Source organism: Adiantum capillus-veneris, chromosome 21 (assembly GCF_014529385.1).
Source record: "Adiantum capillus-veneris isolate H3 chromosome 21, ASM1452938v2, whole genome shotgun sequence".
Taxonomy (NCBI): Eukaryota; Viridiplantae; Streptophyta; class Polypodiopsida; order Polypodiales; family Pteridaceae; genus Adiantum; species Adiantum capillus-veneris.
In genome coordinates, this window is record NC_140951.1 from 84,985,402 (window position 1) to 85,011,140 (window position 25,739).

The following is a 25,739-nucleotide window of genomic DNA, read 5'->3' on the forward strand; positions in this document are numbered from 1 at the left end:
TTGCAACCATGTGCCGAAGCCTGAATGACTGGGAGCAACATAAAACATAGTCACCCTACGCTTTTGCAATGACACACCTAGCCGCAATTGCAACCATGTGCCAGTGCATCCACGCACGGTGAGTTCTTTCAAACAGATGCTCCTGTCATTCTAGCAGCAACACACCTAGTCGCAATTGCAACCATGTGCCGAAGCATGAATGACTGGGAGAAACATAAAACATAGTCACCCTATGCTTTTGCAATGACACACCTAGCCGCAATTGCAACCATGTGCCAGTGCATCCACGCACGGTGACTTCTTTCAAACAGAAGCTACCGTCAATCTAGCAGCAACACACCTAGTCGCAATTGCAACCATGTGCCGAAGCATGAATGACTGGGAGCAACATAAAACATAGTCATCCTACGCTTTTGCAATGACACACCTAGTCGCAATTGCAACCATGTGCCAGTGCATCCACGCACGATGTCTTCTTTCAAGATTCAAGCATATGAAACATTATGAAATTATTTGAGAACACATTCATGCATTAGATGCTACCGTCATTCTAGTAGCAACACACCTAGTCGCAATTGCAACCATGTGCCGAAGCATGAATGACGGGAAGCAACATAAAACATAGTCATCTTGCGTTTTTGCAATGACACACCTAGCCGCAATTGCAACCATGTGCCAGTGAATCCACGCACGGTGAGTTCTTTCTAACAGATGCTCCTGTCATTCTAGCAGCAACACACCTAGTCGCATTTGCAACCATGTGCCGAAGCATGAATGACTGGGAGCAACATAAAACATAGTCACCCTACGCTTTTGCAATGACACACCTAGCCACAATTGCAACCATGTGCCAGTGCATCCACGCACGGTGACTTCTTTCAAACAGATGCTACCGTCAATCTAGCAGCAACACACCTAGTCGCAATTGCAACCATGTGCCGAAGCATGAATGACTGGGAGCAATATAAAACATAATCATCGTACTCTTTTGCAATGACACACCTAGCCGCAATTGCAACCATATGCCAGTGCATCCACGTACGATGATTTGATAAAAGAAATTTTATACCTTTAAGTTTTAACGCAAAAAACTAAAAAAAACATCAATAAAATAAGGAAGGGATTAAAAAATTACCGCTACACTTCTTTGAGAATGTGGAAAGCTGCATGAAAGTTTGGTGAAGAAGACTTTTCAATGTACCTCTCTTGTGAAAAAGACAAGCACCGGCGTCGTCTTTATATAGCCACGGCGGGCTCGGTGGGGAAGTGGCTTTACCCGGCGGGCCTGGTGGGTTAACTACTTAGCCCGGCGGGCCTTTAGCCGGTCTCCAAGTCTCCTTGCAGGTCAAAAAAGATGAATGTCAATTAACATAATATTTTTTATTTTGCATTTCTATTGTTATTAACCTGAAATTATAGTGTGATCATGTCATTTTGAAATCCCTGCTCCCGGGCTTAGTCGCCAGCTGCTCCAGCACACGCCTGCTCACTTTCTCCGATTTCAATGAGCTTTGGCAAGCGTTTTTAGGTCGACAAATATTTTGGAAGATGTCGTAGAGCTCGGTCTGCTCATAATTTTGATTTGGGCTCATTTCGGCCTCCGTTTCCACTACAGGCAGTACTGCACAGGCTATTTCGTCATTTTGTGCAAAGTTTTTGTCATTGCCGTTTTCTGCATAACAGGTGCCTTATAGTCTTCTACGGTTCGTGCTATATAGCACAGGTTGTTCCTGCTCTGTTTATCCTATTTTCGGGCAGTTTTCACATCAGGTGCAGCATTTACCATGGCTGACAACAACAACACAGATGTGTTCAAGATGTTTGCTGCTGAGGATAGGTTGGATGGGGACAACTACCCTATGTGGGCTTATATGATGCCACATGTTCTTGTGTCAAAGGGTGTTTGGAACATTGTGCAGGGCATTGATGTACGTTCTGGTTCTGAGGATGTAGGCGATGTTGAGGATGTTGCAGGTCTTGCTGCAAGGATTGCAGCTGTTAAAGTTATTTTGCCTACAGCAGAACAAACTCGTTGGGACGTTAAGGATGCGCAGGCTCATGCATTGATTGCGTTGTCTGTGAAGTGCACCATTGTTCCTCACATTCGTTCAGTAAAATCTGCAAAACAGGCTTGGAATATTCTAACAGGTCTTTATGCAAGCCGCAATGAGGCTAAAATTGCTTTGCTGCGTAAAGAGTTGGAGTCGAAGATTATGCATGAGGAAGATGATATGGACACTTTCCTTGCTAGTGTCAAGAATCTCAATGAGCAACTTATTTCTGCAGGTGAAGTTATTTCAGACAGTTCCCTTGTGTAGACTGTTCTTGATGCCTTACCAGATTCTTACCAGACTTTTGCTAGTACTTGAAGACTTATGACCCAAGGAAATCGAGAAGTTGTCAAGTTTGATGCATTATGCACATTGCTGTTGCAAGAGTCACTTTCCAGAAAAAACAGGACTAGACAGCGTGCAGTTGAACAGGCTTGTATTGCTTCCCAAAGAAAGAGTGGTAATAGCAATGCAGCCACTTCTTATGGTTCTGCTGCGAGTGGCAAAATTCTATTCCTAATGCTTTTGCTGGAAGCAATTCGTCTGGAAATTCTGGTGATAAGGGCAAAAAGAAGATGCGTTGCTATTATTGTAAAGCCAATGATCACTTGATCAAGTCGTGTCCTAAGTTGAAGGCCAAAGAGGCTAAGAAGAAAGAGGGTGGTTCCACTGCAAATGTTGGTTCCACTACAAATGCAGCCATTGTTGAGTCTTCTGTGAAAGGAGACTGTGTTGCTGATGTTGATGCAGAATGGGCTTTTAGCATAGAGTGCACTTACAATCCTGCTATCCATGATGTATGCTTGTAATTTGCTGCAGGTTCACATGTGTGGTATTTTGACAGTGGTGCTACAAAGCACATTACCTCACATCGTGAATTGTTTACCTCTCTCGAATCTGTCCCTCATGGGAATTCAGTCACTTGTGCCAACAACGCCTCTTATCCAGTTCAGGGAGTTGGAAAGATTGTGCTCACTGCTGCTAATGGCAGTTCCTTCACACTTGTTGATGCACTTTATGTACCTGGGATCAAGAAGAATCTCTTGTCTGTATCCGCACTTGCTACACTTGGACTTGTAGTCAAATTTGTGGATGACAGATGTACAGTTCATGATCTCAGTTTTGGTGATGAAATTGTTGCATCTGGGCTTTTGTGCCGTGGGCTGTATAAGATCAATTTGTATGACAAGTGTGGACAAAATTTTACATATGCTGTTGCAGATTCAAGGGCTATTTCAGATGCAAAACTTTGGCATGCACGTTTTGGTCATCTGAATTTTGCCAGTTTGCTACATTTGCAGAAATCTGATATGGTTGCTTCTTTGCCGCCTCTTGAAGCACCTGTCAAACATGTTTGTGAAGGCTGTATTCTGGGTAAAATGCAGTGTTCTAAGTTTCCAAAGGATGGTTCAGTTAGGGCCACATGCAGGTTGCAGCTTGTGCATAGTGTTGTTTGTGGTCCCATGCAAACTCCATCCTTGGGCAATTACCTATACTTAGTGACTTTCATTGATGATTACTCCAGGCATGCATGGGTATTTCCGCTTAAAGCGAAGTCCAAAGTTTTTATGTGCTTCAAACAATTTCTGGCTATGGCTGAAAATGTCTCGAAATGTACTATGGGCACCCTCCGTTCCGATCGAGGGGGGGAGTATATGTCTCATGAATTTAATGCATTTCTGGCTAGTCATGGGATAAAACACCAATGTACAGTGCCTTATACACCTCATCAAAATGGTGTTGCTGAGAGGAAAAACAGGTCACTGACGGAAATGGCATGATGTATGGTCAAAAGTCAAGCTTTGCCGCATTCTTTTTGGCTTGAGGCCATCATGTGTGCCACTTATGTACTTAACAAGTGTCCTACGAAAGCTTTGCAGTCTATTACTCCATATGAAGCATGGCATGATAGAAAGCCTTCTATTGAGCACATGCGTGTTTTTGGCTGTTTGGCATATGCTTTGGTGCCACAAGTGCAACGCAGAAAACTGGATGATAAGGCTGTCAAATGTATTTTTGTTGGTTATATTGCTAAAAGCAAAGGTTACAGGTTGTATCATTCGCAAACAAAACGTATTCTGGTTTCACGGGATGTAGTGTTTGTGGGAGATTCTGTTCAGCCCTTGTTGTCATGTACTAGAGACAGTATGTGCTTAAGCTCACATGACATTTATGACACTTTGTTGCCTCTTTTCAGTGGTGGAAATACTAATGTAAGTTCCAATGAGGCAAATGTACAGCCTATGGGGGTTTCTAAAAATGTTTTAGATCAGCCTATTACTGATGCAGATGCACATGATATACTTGATGAGGAAAGGGCTGAAAATGAACAGGCTAGAGGTATGCCAAAATGGATGGTGCACACTTTGCGTGACAGTAAATTGGATGCACCTTTGTCTAGTCGTACTCGTTCAGGCTCTTGCCATGCATCTTATGCATCAGATTGTTATGCTTTGGCTATGTCTAGCTTACATGATGTTGAGGAGCCTCTGTCTTTTGATGAAGCACAGAATTCAGAAAATTGGATGGCTACCATGCAATCAGAATATGATGCACTTATAGAAAATGACACATGGACTTTATGTGATTTGCCTCCTGGCAAAAAGGCCATTGGTACAAAGTGGGTTTACAAGTTAAAACGCAAGCCGGATGGTGAGATCGATCGCCATAAGGCTCGACTTGTTGCAAAGGGTTATGTACGACAAAAAGGCATAGATTATGAAGAGACTTTTGGTCCCACTTGTCGTATGACTACTGTGCGTTTTCTATGTGCATTGGTAACTCATTTTGGTTGGGATGTACATCAATCAGACATTGTTACTGCTTTCTTGAATGGTGACATATTTGAGGAAGTTTATGTAACGCAGCCTCGCGGTTTTGTCATAAAAGGACAAGAGGAAGTGTACAGATGTAAGAAGGCTTTGTATGGGTTGAAGCAATCTCCTCGTGCTTGGTATGAGAAAGCTGACACTCATTTGGTCAAACAAGGCTTTCGTAATAACAGTCCAACAGAAAGCACATTGTATGTAAAGCGTGAGGGTGATGTACTTCTCATTGTGGTTCTTTATGTTGATGATTTTGCTGATCACTGGACCAAATGAGAGACATATTGCTGAATTTAAGGCTGATTTGAATGCTACTTTCAAGATGAAAGATCTGGGGCTGTTGCATCATTACTTGGGTATACAATTTAAGCAGTGTGATGGTGGTATTGCCTTGTGTTAGAAAAGTTACATAGAGACATTGCTATGTAAGTTTGGACTTGAGGATTGCAAACCTATTGCCACTCCCATGGAAACAGGTTTGAAATTGAGTCTACATGATGCTGGCGATCCTGCTGATGTCACTCTTTACCAAACTTCTGTTGGATGCCTCATTTATGTATGCAACACGAGGCCAGATATTCAGTTTGCAGTCTCACAGGTCAGCAGATTTATGCATAGCCTAGGGTCTAAGCATTGGCAGGTTGTCAAGACGATTTTCCGCTACCTTAGTGGCACTTTACATCTTGGCTTGTTTTATCCCAAGGGGGGATCATTGCCGCCAGACTTACATGCTTTTTCGGACTCAGATTGGGCTGGTTGTTTTGACACGCGAGTGTCCACATCACGTTTTTGTTTCATGCTTGGAAGTTCATGTATATCATGGTTGAGCAAGAAGCAACCTACTGTGGCCACTTCGAGTTGTGAGGCTGAGTATAGGGCAGTCTTCACAGCTATGGTTGAGTGTGTATGGCTGAGACGCCTTATGGATGATTTGGGTGTTGGACAGGACACTGCCAACACTATCTACACTGACAGTCAGAGCGCATTGGCAGTTGCGAGGAACCCAGTTTTTCATGCTGGCACAAAGCACATTGAGGTGCATTACCACTATGTCAGGGAGAGGCTCTCAGTAGGAGAGATCAGCTTGGCTTATGTGCCAACACAGGACAACCTTGCAGATCATTTCACAAAGGCATTGTCTCGTGAGAAGCTTGAAGCTTTTCGCAATGCTTTGGGCTTACTCCCCTTTGTGGACTGATCATGTCCTCAGGGCATGGCACTTTTCTTTACTCATGTGCCAACTCTCCTTCATAGCATCACTCCAGGGGGTATTTGTTACCATATACATGTGGTAGTGATGTGTGTGAACACACTAGGACCGCCGGGGCATTTTTTCCCTCTTTAGGAGGTTTTTTCCCTGTGCATTGTATATACGCCCATCACTCTAGGGCTATCTATCTTTTCATTGCATACTAAGAAATACACTCTCTATTGTGTGCCTTGAGCTTCCTTCGTCTTCTCCAAGCTGTGTGCGTTTCTCTGCAACCCTAATTCCAACACCTAGAACCTAACCTATAAGCTAATCTAACATAATTAACATCCTATAAGCTAAGCTAACCTAACGTATAACCTAACTTATAACTTATAGCTTAACATATAAACTATATATACCCTAACCTAACCTATAACCTAAACTAAACCTAACCAAAACCTAAAACCTAAACCTCATCAATCGCATAATTTCAAAAACGACATAAATCAAAACTAAATTTCTTCAAAACAAGATTTTTTCATAAACCAAAACAAATTTTTTTCATAATTCAGAATGAAATTTCACAACACAAACCATAATTTCTTTTAAAGCATGAAATTTTGTTTTATCAATATACAAATTAATTTAAATAAATTTAATATGATTAAAAGTTCAAGCACTTACATGCGGCCTATTTGAGCAAGAAAAGGTGTTGTAAACGTCCTCGAACTTGCAAAAACGCACACACGCACACACCATGTTAAACCCTAAACCCTAAACCTACAAGTAAACTTGAAAACAATCTCACTTTAGTGCTATGGAGTAGTCCACGAGCAAGACTAGCACCTCCGACAACTTGTTTTGCACCAGATCTGTAAGAGGTGAGGAGGAAGAGAGCAAGAGAAAAGGCACAAGAAGAAGAGAAATGCACAGAAGACCCGCGGGTTTTGTTTTTGCAGGGTCCACTGGCACAAGTATCGGTGCAGGAGTCAAAAAGCGCATTCGTATAAGCATTGGAAGACACATCGGAATAGGTGTTGGAAATTTAAAAATGAAAATTTTGAAAAACTTCATCTCCCTTCATACTTACCTACGCATATACCGACGCCCGCCATTGACGCCGGAATTTAAGTGACCTCTTGTAGTGGATGCTTGAGATGATTTTTTAGCCCTTTTAATAGAAAGTGATTGTAATTATATCGCCAAAAAACCATTGGATCTTTGTTCACTTTGTATTTATGTGGAATTTGGGGCAATGAGTTTCCAAGTTGTATCTAAAGCTATTTTTGAAGCAGTTTCAACCCTTGTACATATGAGACCTTTAGCTAGGGTATAAAAGACAATTTTTGTAATGTTTTGATTATTCTAAGTGAAAGGAAATAAATAAGATTTTCCCTGTATCTTGTGTGTTGTCTCTCGCTGCTGTGGCTTTATCTCTTTGCAGTGCATCACATGATCATCGTATCGGAATACCGAGAGCACCTTCATGTTAGCATCAAGAAGCTCTATGTGTGGATATCAACATTGCAAGTGTATTGCGGGATCCGAGCATGAATTCCCACGATCTTCTAGGTGATATATCTTCCATTTGAGTGTCGTTTCAAGTACTTCATTCGGGCAATGAAGTATGATCATGGACTCCTATTATCAGGAATTACAATGGATTGCTACATACATGTACAATGTAGCCATGCAAGAGCACACAAAGGACAAGGCTACCATCTTAACTCTTCAAAGTGAATGAATGGAGGCATATACTGAGCAACACACATTGAAGAATGGGCATGAAGATGCCATGATAGAGACTCATTTAGTCAGGCAGGAGGTGGAGGCACTCCAAGGTTAGATAATCCCTCTACAACACGATTTGACAAAGGCTAAACATGCTCTACAAGAAGCACAAATGTTATTAGCTTACATAAAGATATCGTTGAAGATCTAGAAGAGGTCATCAAGGAGATTGAAAAACATTTGGACACACTGGAAGTCAAGCTAGAAATAATAGAAGTGCAATTAGAAAGCAGGGAAGAGGATTTGGCAGCTCAAAAGTGCATAATGAAAAGAATCAAGACCAACCCTCGACTAGCACGACTCTTGGATATAGGAACTACCTCCTTAGATGCCGAAGAGCGAACCACAGATCTAGAAAGAGCAGTCATAATACAAGAGGGCATGAGGCGAGATGCCACAGTAGTAGCATGGCCTATGAAGAGGAACTACAAAAAGTATATGAAGCTTTAAAAAAAGAGAATGAGGAGCTACGTGCATTGGTGGCAGCATTACAGGGAAAGCTTGATTGTAAGCCGCCAGAATATTCTCAAATAAATGATCATGAAGATGATGAAGATAGAAAAAGGGGATCTAAAGGGCAACAAGAATACTAGCCAAGGGAAACATCACAATCATCATCAAGGAAAAAAGTGGCAGAGACATCTAAAGAAAAAGGGGAAAAGAGCACAAAAGATGAGAATTAAAGAGAGGTGGAGACAAATCAAGATGTGCTAGAGTCAAGGGTTGCTCCATAAAAATCAAAGAAAGTGTCAAAGGAATCTACATCGCAGGAGACGGTTCTAGCCAAGACACAAAGATTGACAGATCATGCAATCAAGGAGCTACAAGAGAGAATTACCACAACGGATGAGATGCACTAGAAAAAATCCATGGAATGGGAGGTAAAAATTCTCCATTCCATCAATGTGAAATTATTAAGACCTACAATGATCAATGAAGAATGGTACACCAGAGCCTTCCCATTGTCATTAATCAGATATGAATGCCTTTGCAACAAAGCAGCCATAGAGCAAGAAATGGCTGAAATCCAGAGTGATCGGCAACCCAGATGGAGGAAGGCATGGCTAGATAAGCATCTAGAATGGTTGATTCATTTGATGGAGCACCCTGTCCACTCCAACAAGGTGTCACTTTTTGCCTAGTACCTAGAGTCAAAATCTGGAGCTTGTATGAGATAGCGTAAAGAAGACACCCCAGTTGGCCAAAATATCCAGCATTACTAGGTCCAGACGCCAATGAGAGATTGAATGAGAAATATATGCAACGCACTCTCGCCGTGGCATTATAGAGATACAACGCTTGGTAGATCTGCCTTGCCAAATCCTACAAAAGTTATGCCAAATGTTAGCAGCTTGTATCAATATGTGCCATAAAGTTCATGTTATAGATACCTTGTGGATATCTTTTTTGGAGGGGAATAAAGGCTTGCTATATGGAAACTTGATGAACAAATTTTGCATGGATTCTTTGTGTGCCTAATGTTTATGCCTTTCTACTATATGAGTGCTTTTGAAGAGGCTTTCTATACATGCATATTCACACTAGAGACCACCATTTTTGGATGAGAAGTCAATGATCTACGAGCACATTTTGTCAGCTACCATGCCATGGAGCTTCATCAAGCTATAAGCCCAAGAAGATATCCATTGCTCAGGGGGTATAGAGAAGGTCTCAAGTGAACTACCCATCACCATCTACAATGTCACCCCATAACTTGACAATAGCCCCGTCATTGACTCATATCAAGGATGACATAAAAAAGGACGGGAGGAGTGCTGGAAGATTTCAACAAGGAGATGCGCGCTCAAGATGTTTTTTGAGCCATTGTAACAAAAAGTCATTGTAATATCCTGCCAAAAAACCATTAGATCTTTATTCACTTTGCATTTATGTGGAATTCGGGGCAATGAGTTTCCAAGTTGTATTTAAAGCTTTTTTTGAAGCATTTTCAAACCTTGTACATATGAGACTCTTAGACAGGGTATAAAAACAATTTTTGTAAGGTGTTGAGAGAACTCAAAGTGAAAGGAAGTAGATAAGGTTTTCTTTGTATGTCGTGCATTGTCTCAGCTATTGTGTTCATATCTCTTTGCATTGCACTACAAGAGCATCATATTGGTATATCAAGAGCGCCTTCGTGTTAGCCTCGAGAAGCTCTATGCGTGGATATCAACATTGCAAGCGTATCATGGTATTTGAGCGTCAACTCCCATAACCTTCTAGGTGATGTATCTTCCATTTTAAGTATTGTTTAGTAGTATTCAATTGATGAGCCGAATTCTCAATACTTAGAAGCACCGGTTAAGTGTGACAAACTTCAGATTTAGTGACATGTAATATGTACCTGTAGAAAATCGTGATTTTATCTAGAGTTCAAATTTAAGATTTGAGGATCCAGAGGTGTTGCTGACCTTGCAGGGATAGTGCCTACTAAATTTGGTGTTGTTTGGGATTGATTTACTATTGGTTTTGCGTGTTGATGCGTGAATGGATCGTTCAAAGAAAGACCAAGTATTTCAAGGTTAGAGTGCATATAGACAGTTTTATCGATTTTATTGTGTTCAAACAAGAGATTGGCATCCTCTTGACACGCCTCCATGCCTTAGGCGAGTCACGTGCTTCCTAGGATTGATAATATAGTCTTGGATCCGTCTCTTTGTGGAGATAAGATAGGTGATGACAATGTAACCTCCAAATAGTTGTCTGTATCCTTAAAAGAATATGGGATTAAGCTTGAGTTTTTTGTCTAACTAAGCTAAACCATGTGAAAAATAGGCATATAAAGGAACATCTAGGATTAGGTAAGCATGCATGTATGCAGGTGTATTATGGATACATGCACTAATAATTAGGGAGTAGAATCCATTGTTTTGTGTGATTTTCTTTACCTCAATCACCCTCCATATTGTTATTATTCCTCCTTAAATACCCTCTTTCCAATCACTTGGATGTGAAGTGTGGAACATGATTTCCTTTCTACATAAGGTTGTGTAGGTGGTAGGAGGAGTTTCTAGGTAAATGGATGCATAAAACTCGCATTACAATCATACTCTTATGTAATTTATGAATGGTTTATAAATATATCTCCTTGCTATAACTAACATCCATGTGGTTCCAACTGATTTTAATGTTATACCCTTTTATCTTCTCTGTGTACTGCGTGAGAGATGGCCCGGCCACCAAAGAAAAGAAGGCAAAGTTCCTGTGTCATGCCTAGACCTCGAATGCAACCTCAACTTGTGGGACTGGATAATGGGATTGCTGGAGGCCACCCTCAATTGTAGGTTGTTGCACCCACTCCTATTTGGTAAGTCAACTATCAATTTTTCCATTGTTCATACGTAAGTTGACCTTAGTATGAGAAGCTTAGGATGTCCTAAATTGACCAAGAATGTGATTATTATCATAAAAGACAAGATTCTCTAGGAATTGAAACTCATTTAAAAAAGAAAACCAAGAAAAACCAATGTTAATAGACACTTTCTACTACCTTTTGCTGAGTTGACTAGGAGTAGGGTAAGTAGACATCGAGGAGGAGTTTTGACCTATCTGATCCGTTGAATTCCCATCAATGAAGTGTTTTAGGAAATTTTAGAGTTTTTAGGTATGGGACTCATGATGTGAGCTCGAAAGAACAAAAACAACATTTCTAGTCATCATTAATCTTGGAAAGCCTGGGGAAGCTCTTTGATAAGTCAAAACTAAGATTTCAAGAAGAATTTCAAGGTTTGGCTAAAAAAGAGATTATTATTTGTTTTGTGTTAGATGCATGCAAATGTGATTTTTTTTGGCCAAAAAGTACTTGCAAATAGGCTGCACAAGATTTGAATTCCATTAAAATTCCAAAAAAGTGCACTTTTTTGGCTTATAGATAATAAGCACTTTTTTTAATGAGACCTAAAATTGAACTTTTTTCTCAAGTCCATCTTGTCTAAGTGAAGTTTGAATACTTTTGTGAAGGCTTTAAAAGTTTTGATTCCATTTGAGTGCGAGAGTCGAGCCGAATTAACTTTCACCTTTGACAAATAGGTAACTGAAGGTAAGAACACTCACAATAGAACATAAATTGTTGAGACCTCTTGACATGTCTTAAAACACCTTGTTTTAATTGTGAAAGCTAAAAAAGTGGGAAAACGTTGCAAATTTTGGCACCTAGACAATACGAATGCTTATTATCCTAGGACTTGAAAATACAAAAGTTTCACATTTGACAACACCACAGGTTAGAACATAGTGTATTAAGACCCTGATTCAAGTTTGGAGTTGTAAGTTGTCAATTCGGCTTAGATTTCACTAAAGCCCAACTACGGACACAAAATTTGGCCTAGAAACTTGGAAACTAAATTTAACTCCATGAAACTTGATATGTGACTTATTGAGAGAGTGAATATCCAGTACAAGTCAAAAAAGTGACAAAAAAATCTTCATTCTGACCTGAGAGATAATAAGCAGCTTTATTATATCCTGTCATGAAAACTCAACTTTTTGAAGTTTTTTTGAAGGGGGTTGGAGTTATTGTAGCAATAGATTATTTGTGTGAAATCTCAAGTGATTAGCTTTTGACTTGGATAGCCATTTGAATTGCATCCAAAATTTCCAGACTCAAAAACTGCTGGGAGATTGAGCTAGACTTGCCCAAAAATTGTAAAACCTCATTTAAAGCTTATTGAACATACACTTAACCAGTGGGGATCAAGAAAAGTGATAAAATAGTGCTTTTTTGACTCAATAGATAATATACGTGCTTATTATCTCTTGCTAGCCAAAGAGCTCATTTTTGACATTTTTTGATTCCTAATGTTATTAGACTTATCACACAGATAGCTTGAAAAATTTGGAGTCATTTGAAAATTATTTGCTAGAGACTAAGTTTTTACGAACTGAAGGTTGTAGATTGGTCCTTTGACTATTTTTGCAAAGTTGAAGCTCAAAATTTTGCATCATTAAGGTGGCTTCCTTGGGTTGCATTGCTACCATGATGTCCAAATTTTTATTCCATTTCAGGCCCCATACCCATGATCATGTCTTGAATGAGTAGCCCTAATATTTGGTTTGTTTAACCTCTTTTGGAGTCATCATAACAAAGTTACTATTATAACAATCCCTAAAGAGGTGTACGGGAAATTTTGTTGGATCTTTCTTCCTAATCTTGAAGATATACATGATTTTCAAAGAGTGTTAATGGCCCTAGTTTAACGTGATTTGTCCATAGCAAATCCATTACGCTATTATCCTCCCAATAATAAACTTTGAGTCATGGGTTATCAGTCGGTATTATGCATTTTAGAGGTTTGATATCTACTTGGTCATACCCTTCTAGCTCTAACATTGGTGGTCCTTCTTTAGTGTGGTCATGTTTGGATTCAATGTATCAACTTCCAAACCCCATTTGTCCACAGTGTGAGGATCTCCAATATTTAGATACTACACTCTGTTTTGATGCATGTAGAAGGTATCTTGTTTGTTGGCTCTAATCTCCTCCTTGAATTTGACAACATGGTCGTCTACTCTAACCACATACTCTTTATTGTGGTCTAGATAAATCTGAGCCCCATGCTTGTTGGTCTTGTAGAAGGTCAATATATGTTTAAACCTGAGAGAGGTTCTAGTCCCAAAGTGAGTAAAAAAGGAAGACATCTTTGAACTAGAGTCGGATTAAGTGTCAGGCACTTCTTTCACGATGTTTTCGAATGGTCCCTCTTGGTTTACACTCTCCCTTATCAACACTCTACTCTCAGTTTCTTGATTAAATCCTTGATTTGTTATGACACGATCTAATCTAAGGTATATAAAGGCCCAAAATACTCAATGAAATAGAATACCTAGCCTTTAAAACCAATACCAACTCATTCCAAAAAAAAAAAACTCCAACCTGGTTGTTACTCAAGCTTGATCTCGATCATTGTTGTACAATCAAAAGTATACATGTTATTCTATTTGCCTTAAATATGTATATGAACTCCTGTGCTTCTGAGAGGCATTTCCCTCTTTTATGCTTTGTGAGTGACATATCTGGTCATTTTGTCTCGTATTTTGGTTGACATAGTCCCAAATACAAAGGAGACTCTGCCAAAATTTTCCCAGAATCTTTTGGTAGTTTTGTCACCATGTCTACTAGTAGAGACCGTGACATTTATGACATAAAGAAGTTTGATGGCACTATTTTTCAGCTTTGGAATAACCAAATGCATGATGTGCTTGCCCAAAAGAAGCAAAAGTTGCCTATAACTGAAGATATACACATGACTCAGTTTCAGTGGGAGGAGCTTGATGAGCTATGTAGGTCTATGATTAGACTCCACCTTGGTGAGTCGGTGTACTTTTCGATGTCAGAATGTGAGACTGCTCATGCTTTATGGCAGAAATAATGCAACACTTACAAAAAGGATACAACTAGCAATAAGGTTTACATGATGCAAAAACTTTTCAACCTTCGTATGAAGGAGTCAGCTAGTGTTTCTAGACATATTAATGATTTTGATTCTCTTTTTGCCCAGATTTGTGCATAGCGCATGACCATAAATGATGAGATGAAAGAAATATTTTTGCTTTGATCGTTGCCACCCTCTTGGGATACCTTTTGCACAACTGTTAGTAACTCTGATCCTAGTGGTAGGCTAAAATACGATGATGTTACTAGTTCACTTTTGTCGAGGAGATGCGTCAGAAGACCATGACTAGCTCACATTATGGCAAAAATCATTATGTGCAAAGGGATGATAAGCAACGTAAGGGCCGTTCTTTGCAACATGAGTCCAAGAAAGAGAGCAATAGAGATGTATCAAAGGGTAGATCAAAGTCTCATGGTTGCCGCAATGTTCAATGCCATTATTGTGATAAGTTTGGTCACATAAAGAAGGATTGTTATGCTTGGAAGCGTGACAAAGAGAAGGAAAACGGTAAAGGCAAAGATCATGATGATAAAGAGGAGAAACCAAAGAGTTCAGTTAAGATTGAAGAACTGAACACACTTCAGGATGGCAGTGATGCGCATGACATTAATATGTTGGCTGAAAATAATGATGTCTTTTATGATGAACAGGAAACTCTATCTTTGCAAATTTCTATGCTAGCTAAACTCCTTGTTAGTGGTGAAGTATCCCATACATGGATTCTTGATTTGGGTGCTTCATTGCATGTCACACCTCATAGGCATTGGTTTACTACATACGAGGAAACCATTGGCTCTGTTACACTTGGTGACAGTTACTCTTGTGACATTGTTGGCGTAGGTGATATTGCCATGGTTATGGAAAATGGGGTGAAGTTTATCATCCATAATGTGCATCATGTTCTAGCCTTGACACGCAATGTGATTTTGGTTGGACGTCTTGATGACTTGGGTTACAAAGTCACTATTCATTAGCAGTCTAGGCGTGTTGCAAAGGGTCATCTTATTATAGCCCATGGTTCTATAGTTGGTTCACTTTATCCTTTTTATGTATCTAATAAAAAAAAATGTTCTTTTTGTAACTGAGCTGCCAACTGTTGCTTTATGGCATAGCCGGTTAGGACATATGTCAAAGAAGGTAATGGAGACACTCTCTCATTTGAGCTACTTACCGTCTTTTTCATTTTTTGATTTTCGCTTTTGTGAGCATTGTCAATATGGAAAACAAACACGGGCACATTGCACACATTCTTTTGACAAAGAAAGAAAACCCTTAGAGCTTGTGCACAATGATTTATGTGGGCCTACGCCTTCTAAATCCCACGGTGGTGCATCCTATTATGTTACATTCATTGACGATGCAATACGATATGTTTGGGTTTACGCTGCCATGAAGTCTAAAGATGAGACCTTTTCTTGCTTCAAGAAGTTCTTATCTAGTCTTGAAACTCAGTTTGAACATAAGTTGAAAGCTTTGTGCTCAGATAATGGTGGAGAATATGTCTCCAAAGAGTTTACAAACTTCTGCTCAAGTAGGGGAATTAAGTGTGAGTTTACAACTCCTTGTACCCTTGCACAAAATTGTGTTATGGAATGAATGAATAGGACCATCCAAGAGAGGATTATGTCTATGCTATAACACGGTAATTTACTGCAAGTGTTTTGGGCTAAAGCATTATACGCAGCCGTGTACTTGATCAATAGATCACCACATGCTTCATTACAGTTTTATGTACCTTTGGAGTTATGGTCAGGACATAAATTGTCTTATGAGAAACTCCGCACATTTGGTTGTGAAGCTTATGCACATGTACCCAAGGAATTGCGTGATAAGCTAGATCCTAAGTCCAGGAAATGCATCTTCATTGGGTATGGTGTAGATGGTCAATTTGGCTATCATTTATGGGATTTGGAATGTTGATCAGTGATCCGTAGCAATGATGTTGTCTTTAGAGAGACTAGGATGCATAGACAGCGAGTGAAAGAGGTTGAATTCCAAAAAATGACGTTTTTCGATGTATCACCTCCTGTCTAGATAACTCCCGAGCCAATTACTACACAGGCTAGTACGAGTTTTGATCAGCCATGGAGATCTCAAAGAGTCTCACATCCGCCAGAACAGTTTGTTCCAGGCGTGAATTTTGTTTTGCTGCCAGATAATGGTGAGCCTTCTTGCTACAAAGAGGCTATGCTAGCCAATGATAAGGCTCAGTGGGAAGATGCTATGAAGAGGGAGCTGTCCAGTATTGCAAAGAATAAAACATGGGAACTTTTTCCACTGCCAAAAGGTAGGAAAGCATTGCCTTGTAAATGGGGTTATAAGAAGAAGATTGACAATTACAAAGCTGATCTAGTGGCCAAAGGTTTCAAGCAAGAATATGGTGTCGATTTCCAGGAAATATTTTCTCTAGTGGTCAAGATGAGCACAATGAGAATGTTGCTTGCTTTGGTTGCCCCACTGAAGATATGGAGCTTGATCAAATGGATGTCATTACAGCTTTCTTACATGGTGATCTCAAGGAAGAGATTTATATGCACCAACCTAAAGGGTTTGTTCTAAAGGGCAAGGAACATTTGGTCTGTAAGCTTCTAAAAAGTCTCAATGGCTTGAAGCAATCATCCAGACAATGGTATCAAAAGTTTGATGCATTTATGCATTCCCTACGCTATAAGCACAGTAATGAGGATCCATGTCTTTAGGTGAAAAGACAACCCAATGGATAGCTTATTATGCTTATCCTTTATGTAGATGACATGCTTATTGATGGTCATTCCAAGAAGGACATTGCTGACTTAAAAACCAAACTAAAAAGTCAATTTGACATGAAAGATTTGGGTGAAGCCAATCACATTTTGGGTATGCGCATTACTCGTGACCATCAGAAGAGGTTGCTATACCTTTCTAAAAAAGAGTATGTGCACAAGGTTCTTGATCGTTTCAACATGCAGAAGGGGAAGGCTTTTAGTACTTTATTGTCTGCATATTTGAAACTTAGCAAGAATGACTGTCCCAAATCTGCTGAGGAAAAAGCTGTGATGGCTAAGGTTCCTTATGCTTCAGCTTGTGGTAGTCTCATGTATGCCATGGTGTCTACAAGACTTGACATTGCACATGCAGTGGGAGTTGTCAATAGATTTATGTCTAACCCTGGTAAAAAGAATTGGGATGCTGTCAAGTCAATTCTCAAATACTTGAGTGGCACTGTAGATAGACAATTATGCTATGGTCGTGGAGAGTCATCCATTCAGGGATTTGTAAACATTGATTATGCAGGCTGTGTTGAAAGTCATAAAACAATAAGAGGTTGGATTTACACATTTGCTGGTTCTGCTATTTCTTGGAGATCCGTTCTTCAAGACTGTACATCCATTTCTACCACAGTGCAGAGTATGATGCATTGAGTGAGGCATGAAAAAAAGCTATTTGGCTTGCTCACCTAGTGAAAGATCTTGGATTGAAGCAGTGTACACCAGTTCTTCATCATGACAGCTAGAGTGTTAACAATTTAGCGTTTCATTCCAAAACAAAACACATTGATGTGCGTTATTACTTTAGTTGTGAATGCCTGGCAAACAAGAGCCTTGATTTAGTAAAGGTTTCTACATGAGAGAACACAACGGATGCAATCACTAAAAGTCTCTCCAGCCATTAGTTTTAGCACTGTTGTGAGTTTATGGGCATTGGGTGAAGAGTGGTTCTCTTCCATTCTTGTGGTCTCCCACATTGGCCACCATCAAGTGGGAGAATGTTAGGTTTAATGGCCATGTGGCCGACCGCCCATTATTAAGTACTACTAACCCTAAGTGTACAACTATACACTTGTGTGAGACACTAACACTAATTAGAGTGTGTATTGTGCCTAAGTGCATAAGACAAAGAAAGAAAAAAAGGGGGCACACAGTGTGTGTCAGCTTTCCCCCTCCAACATGTGTGTGTGGCTATGGTGGTGTGTGTGTGTGAGTGTGCGTGCGTATTTCTCTTCCTCTTCTGCTATGCTCCCGGCTCCTCTCCTTCATCTCTCATAATAATCAAAACTTCTCCATCCAAGCAAAACTAGCATATAAAAAAATTCCACTTCTCTCTCACACTCAAGCCAAAAGAGCAATTCGCAAACAAGGGAAAGCATATTTGGTGCTGGTAAATCACATAATTGAAACTGAAACTGAGACCTCACATAACTCTTCACATGATGATTTTATCTCACAATTTAAGAACTATTTCATGCATGATCTACCACCTGGAATTCCACCTTCACGTCTAGAAGACCACAAAATAGATATTATACCCGGTAGTGAACCTCCTTGTAGAGCACCTTATCGTGTAAATCCGACTGCACACAGGGAGATACAAAATCAAATCACCGACTTGCTTGATTGAGGACATATAAGACCTAGTAACTCACCATATGGAACTCCGGTACTTCTTGTTAAAAAGAAACATGGAACTTTTCCTATGTGTATTGACTACAAGGCTTTAAACAAGATCATCATCAAGAATAGGTTCCCTATTTCTAGAGTGGATGATCTATTAGACAAACTAAAAGGGGCAAACATCTTTATAAAAATTGTAGGGTATCACCAAGTTAAAATGTTTGATCAAGATGTCTATAAAACCTTTTTTCATAACACAAATGGGACATTATGAATTTCTTCTCATGCCATTTGGTCTAGCAAATGCACCAGCCACTTTCACGCACATAATGAACAAAATTTTCATTGACCATCAAGATTTTGTGATTGTATTCTTTGATGATATTCTTGTATACAGTAAATCAGAACAAGAATATAAAGAGCACTTAACAATGTATTTCAACTGCTTGCACACAACCACTTGTATCTGAATCCTGAAAAGAGTTCATTTTTTCAATCTAAAATTGAATATTTGGGACACATTGTATCGGGCAAGGGAATACATGTAGAACCTAAGAAAATTGAAGCCATTCAGTCATGGCCTAGAACCCAAAATTTGCATGAACTTTGTTCTTTTATTGGTCTATGCAGTTATTACAAGAAATTTGTACGTAACTTTGCTTACAAATCTCATTACCTCACTCTCCTGTTAAAGAAAAAATTTCCTTATGTATGGTCTGATTTGCAAGAAAGTTCTGTTAATGCACTCAAGAATGCTATAATAAATTCACCAATACTGCAATTGCCTAACTTTGATAGGCCATTCTTTGTCGTAGTCACTATTGCTAGTGGTAAAGGTATCGGGGTAGTCTTTATGCAAGATAACCATCCACTTGCATTTGAAAGTCATAAGTTTAAACCGTCTGAAGTACAAGATAATACATATGACAAAGAGTTGACTAGTGTTGTATATGCTTTGAAAATTTGGAAACTCTATTTAATGAGTGGTGCTTTAATAATAAAAAATGATCAACAAAGTATCAACAAGTATTTACTGTCTCAACCCTTAATATATGATAGACATATTAAGTGGACAATCTTCATTCAAAGTTTTCAACTCAGCATTCAATACCAACTTTTTAAGGAAAATGTTGTAGCTGATGCTTTGAGTCAAAGACCCTCTCTTAATAATCTATCAACCATTACGGGTACTTCATTTGATTCAATGTCTGACACTTATGCACAAGATGATGATTTCAAAACCACATGGTTGCATATGATTGAGAATTCTGTGCACACATTTTTGGAATACATCATTCCAGAACACTTTCTTTATTTCAAACAAAAACTGTGTGTAACTAAATTCTTTTCGTACATTGATCATTGAAGAGTTGCACAAACCACCCTATGCTGGACATAGAGGATTTGTTGTTACTTTTCAAAACTTATGTCATGATTTCTATTGGCCTATGATGAAAATTGTATGTTTCAACTTGTTTGATTTGTCAAAAGGTCAAAGCATCAACATGTAAGAAATTGGGACTTTTACACCCTCTCCCTATTCCTAAAAAACCTTGGGAACATATTTCAATGGATTTTGTTAGAGTATTTTTGCTCACTGTTCACAAGCATGATATGATTTGGACTATAATTGACCGTTTTTCTAAAGAAGCATTGTAACATTTAATGGTCTAGTAACTTGTGTGTAGCGGAAAATAGCATGAACATAGTGAGCATTTCATTAGAATAGATTCCTAATGAGAATAACAAGAGTGCTTGGGTGGAGAGAGCAACAAAAAGCATAACACCTAGTTAGATAGCATGAACAATACTTCAAAAGAGAGAGAAATTAAGCAATTGACAACACTTGAGGACCAAATTTGCATGGAGCCGGTCCCCCCTCCAAAAGGCTTTGTATTATGGCTTCTCCCATCGAGAGAGACATTTTACAATAAAATTCTTTGTGTTCCTTCAATACTAGCTAGTGCAATGAATGGAAACTTCATGCACTAAGCAAAACACTTATCAAACAAAACATCAATTCCCTCACGGTCTCAGACCCAAGACCTCACACACTTTCGAAGATGGTGAGAGCTAGCGGGGTATGAGAGTAGATTGAGAGGAAGAAGGACTATTCTTACGAGAAAGATGTACATCTCCTCACATAATCACTCATATTAGCATACCTTACCTTAGTAATTAGCATGGTAGAGGAAATGAGCATTGCATTGAAGCTTGGCTCTTGGTTGGATTTGCATCACAAAGCCAAGAGTTGTTGGTGTAGGCATCCCTTCTCACAAGCTTGGAGTAGGTGGTAATCTTTCCATTAAAGCTTGAGAAGGAGAGAGAGTCTTCTTTTGTTCACACATGGGATTGTGTGAGTGTGTGTGTAATAATGCCTTGCAAAAATCAGCCCCCTCTCTCTCTTGGTCGACCGCCCTTGCTAAATGCTCATGGTACAACCCTATTGGACCTCCCTAGGCCTAGCCAATGGAAATTAAGCAGCGTAAGTGATAGCCTTCTGACATGTGTCCCCCTTTTCCCTTTTGTGAGATCTTTAGGTAATTAATAAATGCAACTAAACTCTCATTGGACCCCTTTGCCTCCTGGCCAATAGGAATCAGGAAAGCCATTGGGCTGTGCTGAATGCTCATTGGTCCCCTTGAAAGACTGTCCAATAGTCTTCTAGAGAGCTTAATTCTTATTGGTTCTTTTATTAAGTGTTTTTAAATTAATTAAACTAGATTTACTCTAGCCTAATTCTCATTGGTCCATCTCCATGGCCATCCAATAGGATTTGAGTACACCTTGTGGGTATCTGGCCTAGGGAGCTGACAAGTGTCCCTCTTTCCCCTTGTGTACAAATGAAGCATGTGAGTGTGTGTGGGTGTTTCTCTCTCATCCCCTACTTCTTGGGCTTGCCCCCTCCTATGTAGGGCTTGACAAAGACTTTCTGGGACACACACAAAGCATCCAATTTCCCTAATGTTTGACCTTTGGACACAACCTTTGAATTTTGGAACCTTAGCATTTTGGAAGTCTTAATGGGCTGAACCTTAGGGTCTTTTGAGGACCTCCCTTCTTGAGCAAGAAAAGAGAAACCTTGTGGTCTGATACCAATGTAACATTTAATGGTCTAGTAACTTGTGTGTAGTGGAAAATAGCATGAACATAGTGAGCATTTCATTAGAATAGATTCCTAATGAGAATAACAAGAGTGTCGGGGTGGAGAGAGCAACAAAAAGCATAACACCTAGTTAGATAGCATGAAAATAATAATCCTCTTGATCATTTTATTCTTGCACAGTGTTTTAGATCTTTTAACAATAAGCCACTATGACTGCTTTGTAAATAGGACAGTGAGAACTCATCCTAAGAGGGTCATGCAATAAGTAATGTGTTCGACTAATAACTAAATGGAGACTAAAATGTAAAAGAGGGGCCTCCAATTTTTGGCATCAACCATAATATCAATATCAAATACCAAACAAGAGGTTCCATGGAGTTTGGGGATTTAATCTTTAGGCCTTTCTTGTGTAGATGTCTTAAATTTTTCCTTCTCTCTCTCTCTCTCTCTCATGCTATGCTTGTTACTCTGTGTACTCCATGATTATGTCTACATCTCTTACAACCCCTCTTACACTCTTTCATTGTCAATTTATTCCCTTGGGTGTGTGTGATGTCATAGCCTAGGTTTGTGTGTGTACTTGAAAAATCGGAAGAGATGGTGAAAGGTTGACAAGCAGGTGTGTAAGCAAGATTGGGAATTGAAGCTAGAAACCGTTCTCCCCATCTCCCTTCCAACAATTCCTTTAAAGGTCTAAAGATTGCTGCCCCAAACTCCACGACACCTCTTGTGGAGTTTGGTATTTGATATTTGATATTATTGTTGGTGTTAAAAATTGGAGGTCCCTCTTTTACACTTTAGTCCCACTTTAGTTATGAGTGGAACACAATACTTATTGCATGGCCCTCTTAGGGTGAGTTCTCACTGTCCTAGTTACAAAGCAGCCATAGTGGCTTATTGATAAAAGATCTAAAATACTTTGCACAAATAAAATGAATGAGAGGATTATTATTTACCGGCGCCTCCTTGTCAACTCCCAGAATTTCAATCTATAAATCATCATGCACTCATTGTTAGTAAAATCACATAGACAACACATAATTAACCATTAAGCCAGTTATCCCAATTGCAATTAACCACATGCAACCAAAGGGTGCCCAGTCTCATAACAAATGTGGACCCAATGAGTCACCATTATCAAGCAATTGGTTTTGATAGTCTTTTTGACATGTATAAAATGAGCTTGTTTATTGAACCCGTCTACTATCGTCTATATTCCCGTATTCCCATGGATAGACTTAGGCAATCCAAAGATAAAATCCATGGATATGCTCTCCCATGGTGAATTAGGGATTGGCAAAGGTTGAAGCAATCGAAGTTGCTTCCCTCTATCAAACTTCGTCTTTTGGCATACCACACATTTAGAAACATACTCTTGTATGTTTGCTTTCATGGTAGGCCAATAGAAATATGTTTCAATCCCCTTTAGGGTAGGTTGAATCCCTCTATGCCCTACGTAAGGAGGAGCATAAGATTCATACATTACTTTCTCACGTGGTGAGCTAGTAACGCATAGTCTATTGCCGTAGAGAAGATAACCATCTCGTAAAGTAAATGGTTCCTCTTTCTTCCCTAGTGCAAGGGCTGAAATTACATCTCTAAAATTGGGATCAATAGCATACTCATCTATCATAGAAGATAGATCATTGTGAGTTGCTATGGAAACCGCATTCACTCTCGGTTGTCTTGAGAGTGCATCGGCTACTTGATTATGCTTGCCAGCAATGTGAGCAATATGAAAATGAAATTGGGAAAGAAAGTTTGCCCACCTCATTTGTTTGTCGAAGAGCTTGGTCTGCATCATGAAGTACTTAAGACTTCGGTGATCCGTTTGCAGAATGAAAGGAGTCCCCAATAATAGTGTTTCCATGAAGGCATGTAGAACTGCGAGGAGTTCCTTTTCATATATGCCTAGAGCTTGCTCAACAGGGTCGAGCCTTCGAATTTCATAGCCTATGGCGTGCCCTTCTTGGAGAAAAACAGCTCCAAGGCAATCACCACAAGCGTCACATTGGACCTCAAATGGCTTTGAGAGATCCGGCAATGTAAGCACAAGTTGAGAGATAAGCTTTTCTTTAAGCTTTTTGAAAGAATTCTTCTCCTTGGTAGACCATGTATACCTAACGTTTTTCTTTGTTAGGTCATGTAATGGTCCTACTATTAGTGAGAACTTTTCTATGAAGCATCTATAGTATGCGCACATACCTATAAAGCTTCTTAACTCATGAAGATTCCTTGGTTTAGGCCATCCTTTTATTACCTCTAACTTTGATGGATCCATTTGGATGCCATCTTGAGAGATAATGTGACCTAAATACTGAATCTCTTGTAAGAAAAATTCACTTTTCTTTCGATTAACATAAAGCTTATTCTCTCTTAGAACTTGAAATATTACCTGGAGGTGTCACTTGTGCTCATCTAATGAATTAGAGTAGATGATGATATCATCAAAGAACACTCCAGTAAAGGTTCGATGAGTCCTGAATAGCTTCTCCATCAAGAGGTTGAATGTGTTGGTCAAGCCAAAAGGCATGACAATGTATTCGTAAAGACCAAACATAGTGCAAAATGCGGTCTTTACAATGCCTTGATCAACTATCCTTATTTGATGATAGCCACTTTTTAGGTCAATCCTACTGAAGTAGGTGGACCCTTGTAGCTTATCAACAAGTAGGTCTTCTACCCGCGGAACGGGAAACCTATTTTTGATAGTGATCCTATTTAGTGCTCTATAGTCGACACAGATACAATATGTTCCGTCTTTCTTTTGCACTAGTAGCACAGTAGAACAAAATGGAGATGAGATAGGCCTAACCATACCCTTCTCAACTAACTCATGCACTTGCCACATAATCTCCTCTTGTTGAGCTTGAGAAACTCTATAAGGAGGTTTGTTAGGCGGTGAACTTCCTGGAAGAAGTTCAATTGCATGGTCATCATTACCTCGTTCAGGAGGTAGCTCACAAGGGATGTCGTCAATAAAGACATCCTGAAACCCCTTGAGAAAATTGGATAACTCTAATTCCTTTTGATTGTGTATTTTTTCTTTTGCTAAAACATTAGGTTCATTTTGAGAATCTTTAACAAAAATCATGTACACGGAAATAGAGCTCTTTATTAACTTGTTGAGAGCTTGTTATGTACAATGGGTATAGTGTTACCCATTTCCTTAGCATCTATATACATATCTTTTTTCCTGAACTTAAAGGAGATTCTCCTTTCAGGGAATTTAACATTGGCAGCCATGCGATCAAACCATGGTGCCCCTAGGATTACATCCTCATCCCTGAGAGGAGAGATAAAGAAGTCCTCTTTGTCCACATAGCTTTGGACATGGAGCCTCAATTTCCCAATTAAGGGAGCGACTAAAGCTTCTTGCCCCTTGAAAGCACCGTTTGCGGCGGGTAGGACATCTCCCATCTCGTAGGCTTGTATGCCTAGCTTGGTGGCCAACTCTATAGATATAAAATTGTGAGTAGAACCAGGGTCAAAGAGAATAAAAGAATCATTCTCTTACCTTTCCCCAAGCATGGCATAGAGGAGATCCTTTGTGGTGAATTTCCTCCTCTTGGATTTTGACCAAGGTAGCTCTAGGAGGTTCATGGTGGGTGTTCTTTTGGGGACAAGCGCGGTACGCATGCCCTTACTCGCCGCACTTGAAACAACGGTTATCCTTGCGATAACGCTCAAGCTCTTCAGGAGAGAGTTTATTTTTGCCTTTATAAACTCCCTTCTCTTTAGTTTTGTTGGGGTTGCCCTTAGGAGACTTTTGGACATTGTCCTTCCCCTTAGGCTCATTGGAACCCTTGTTTTCCGTGGGCTTAGAATTTCTTTTAGCCCCCGTTTGGAAATTGATTTGAGAGGCCACCATAGTATGGTGTATAACCGCCGATATGGTGCGTGGCCTTTGGGAGTTAACATACTCCACCATTTCTTTAGTTAAGCCCGCACAAAATTGTTGCTCTTGCTCTCCAAAATCCAACTTCTTGAAGAGACCGGCTTTGAGTTGTAA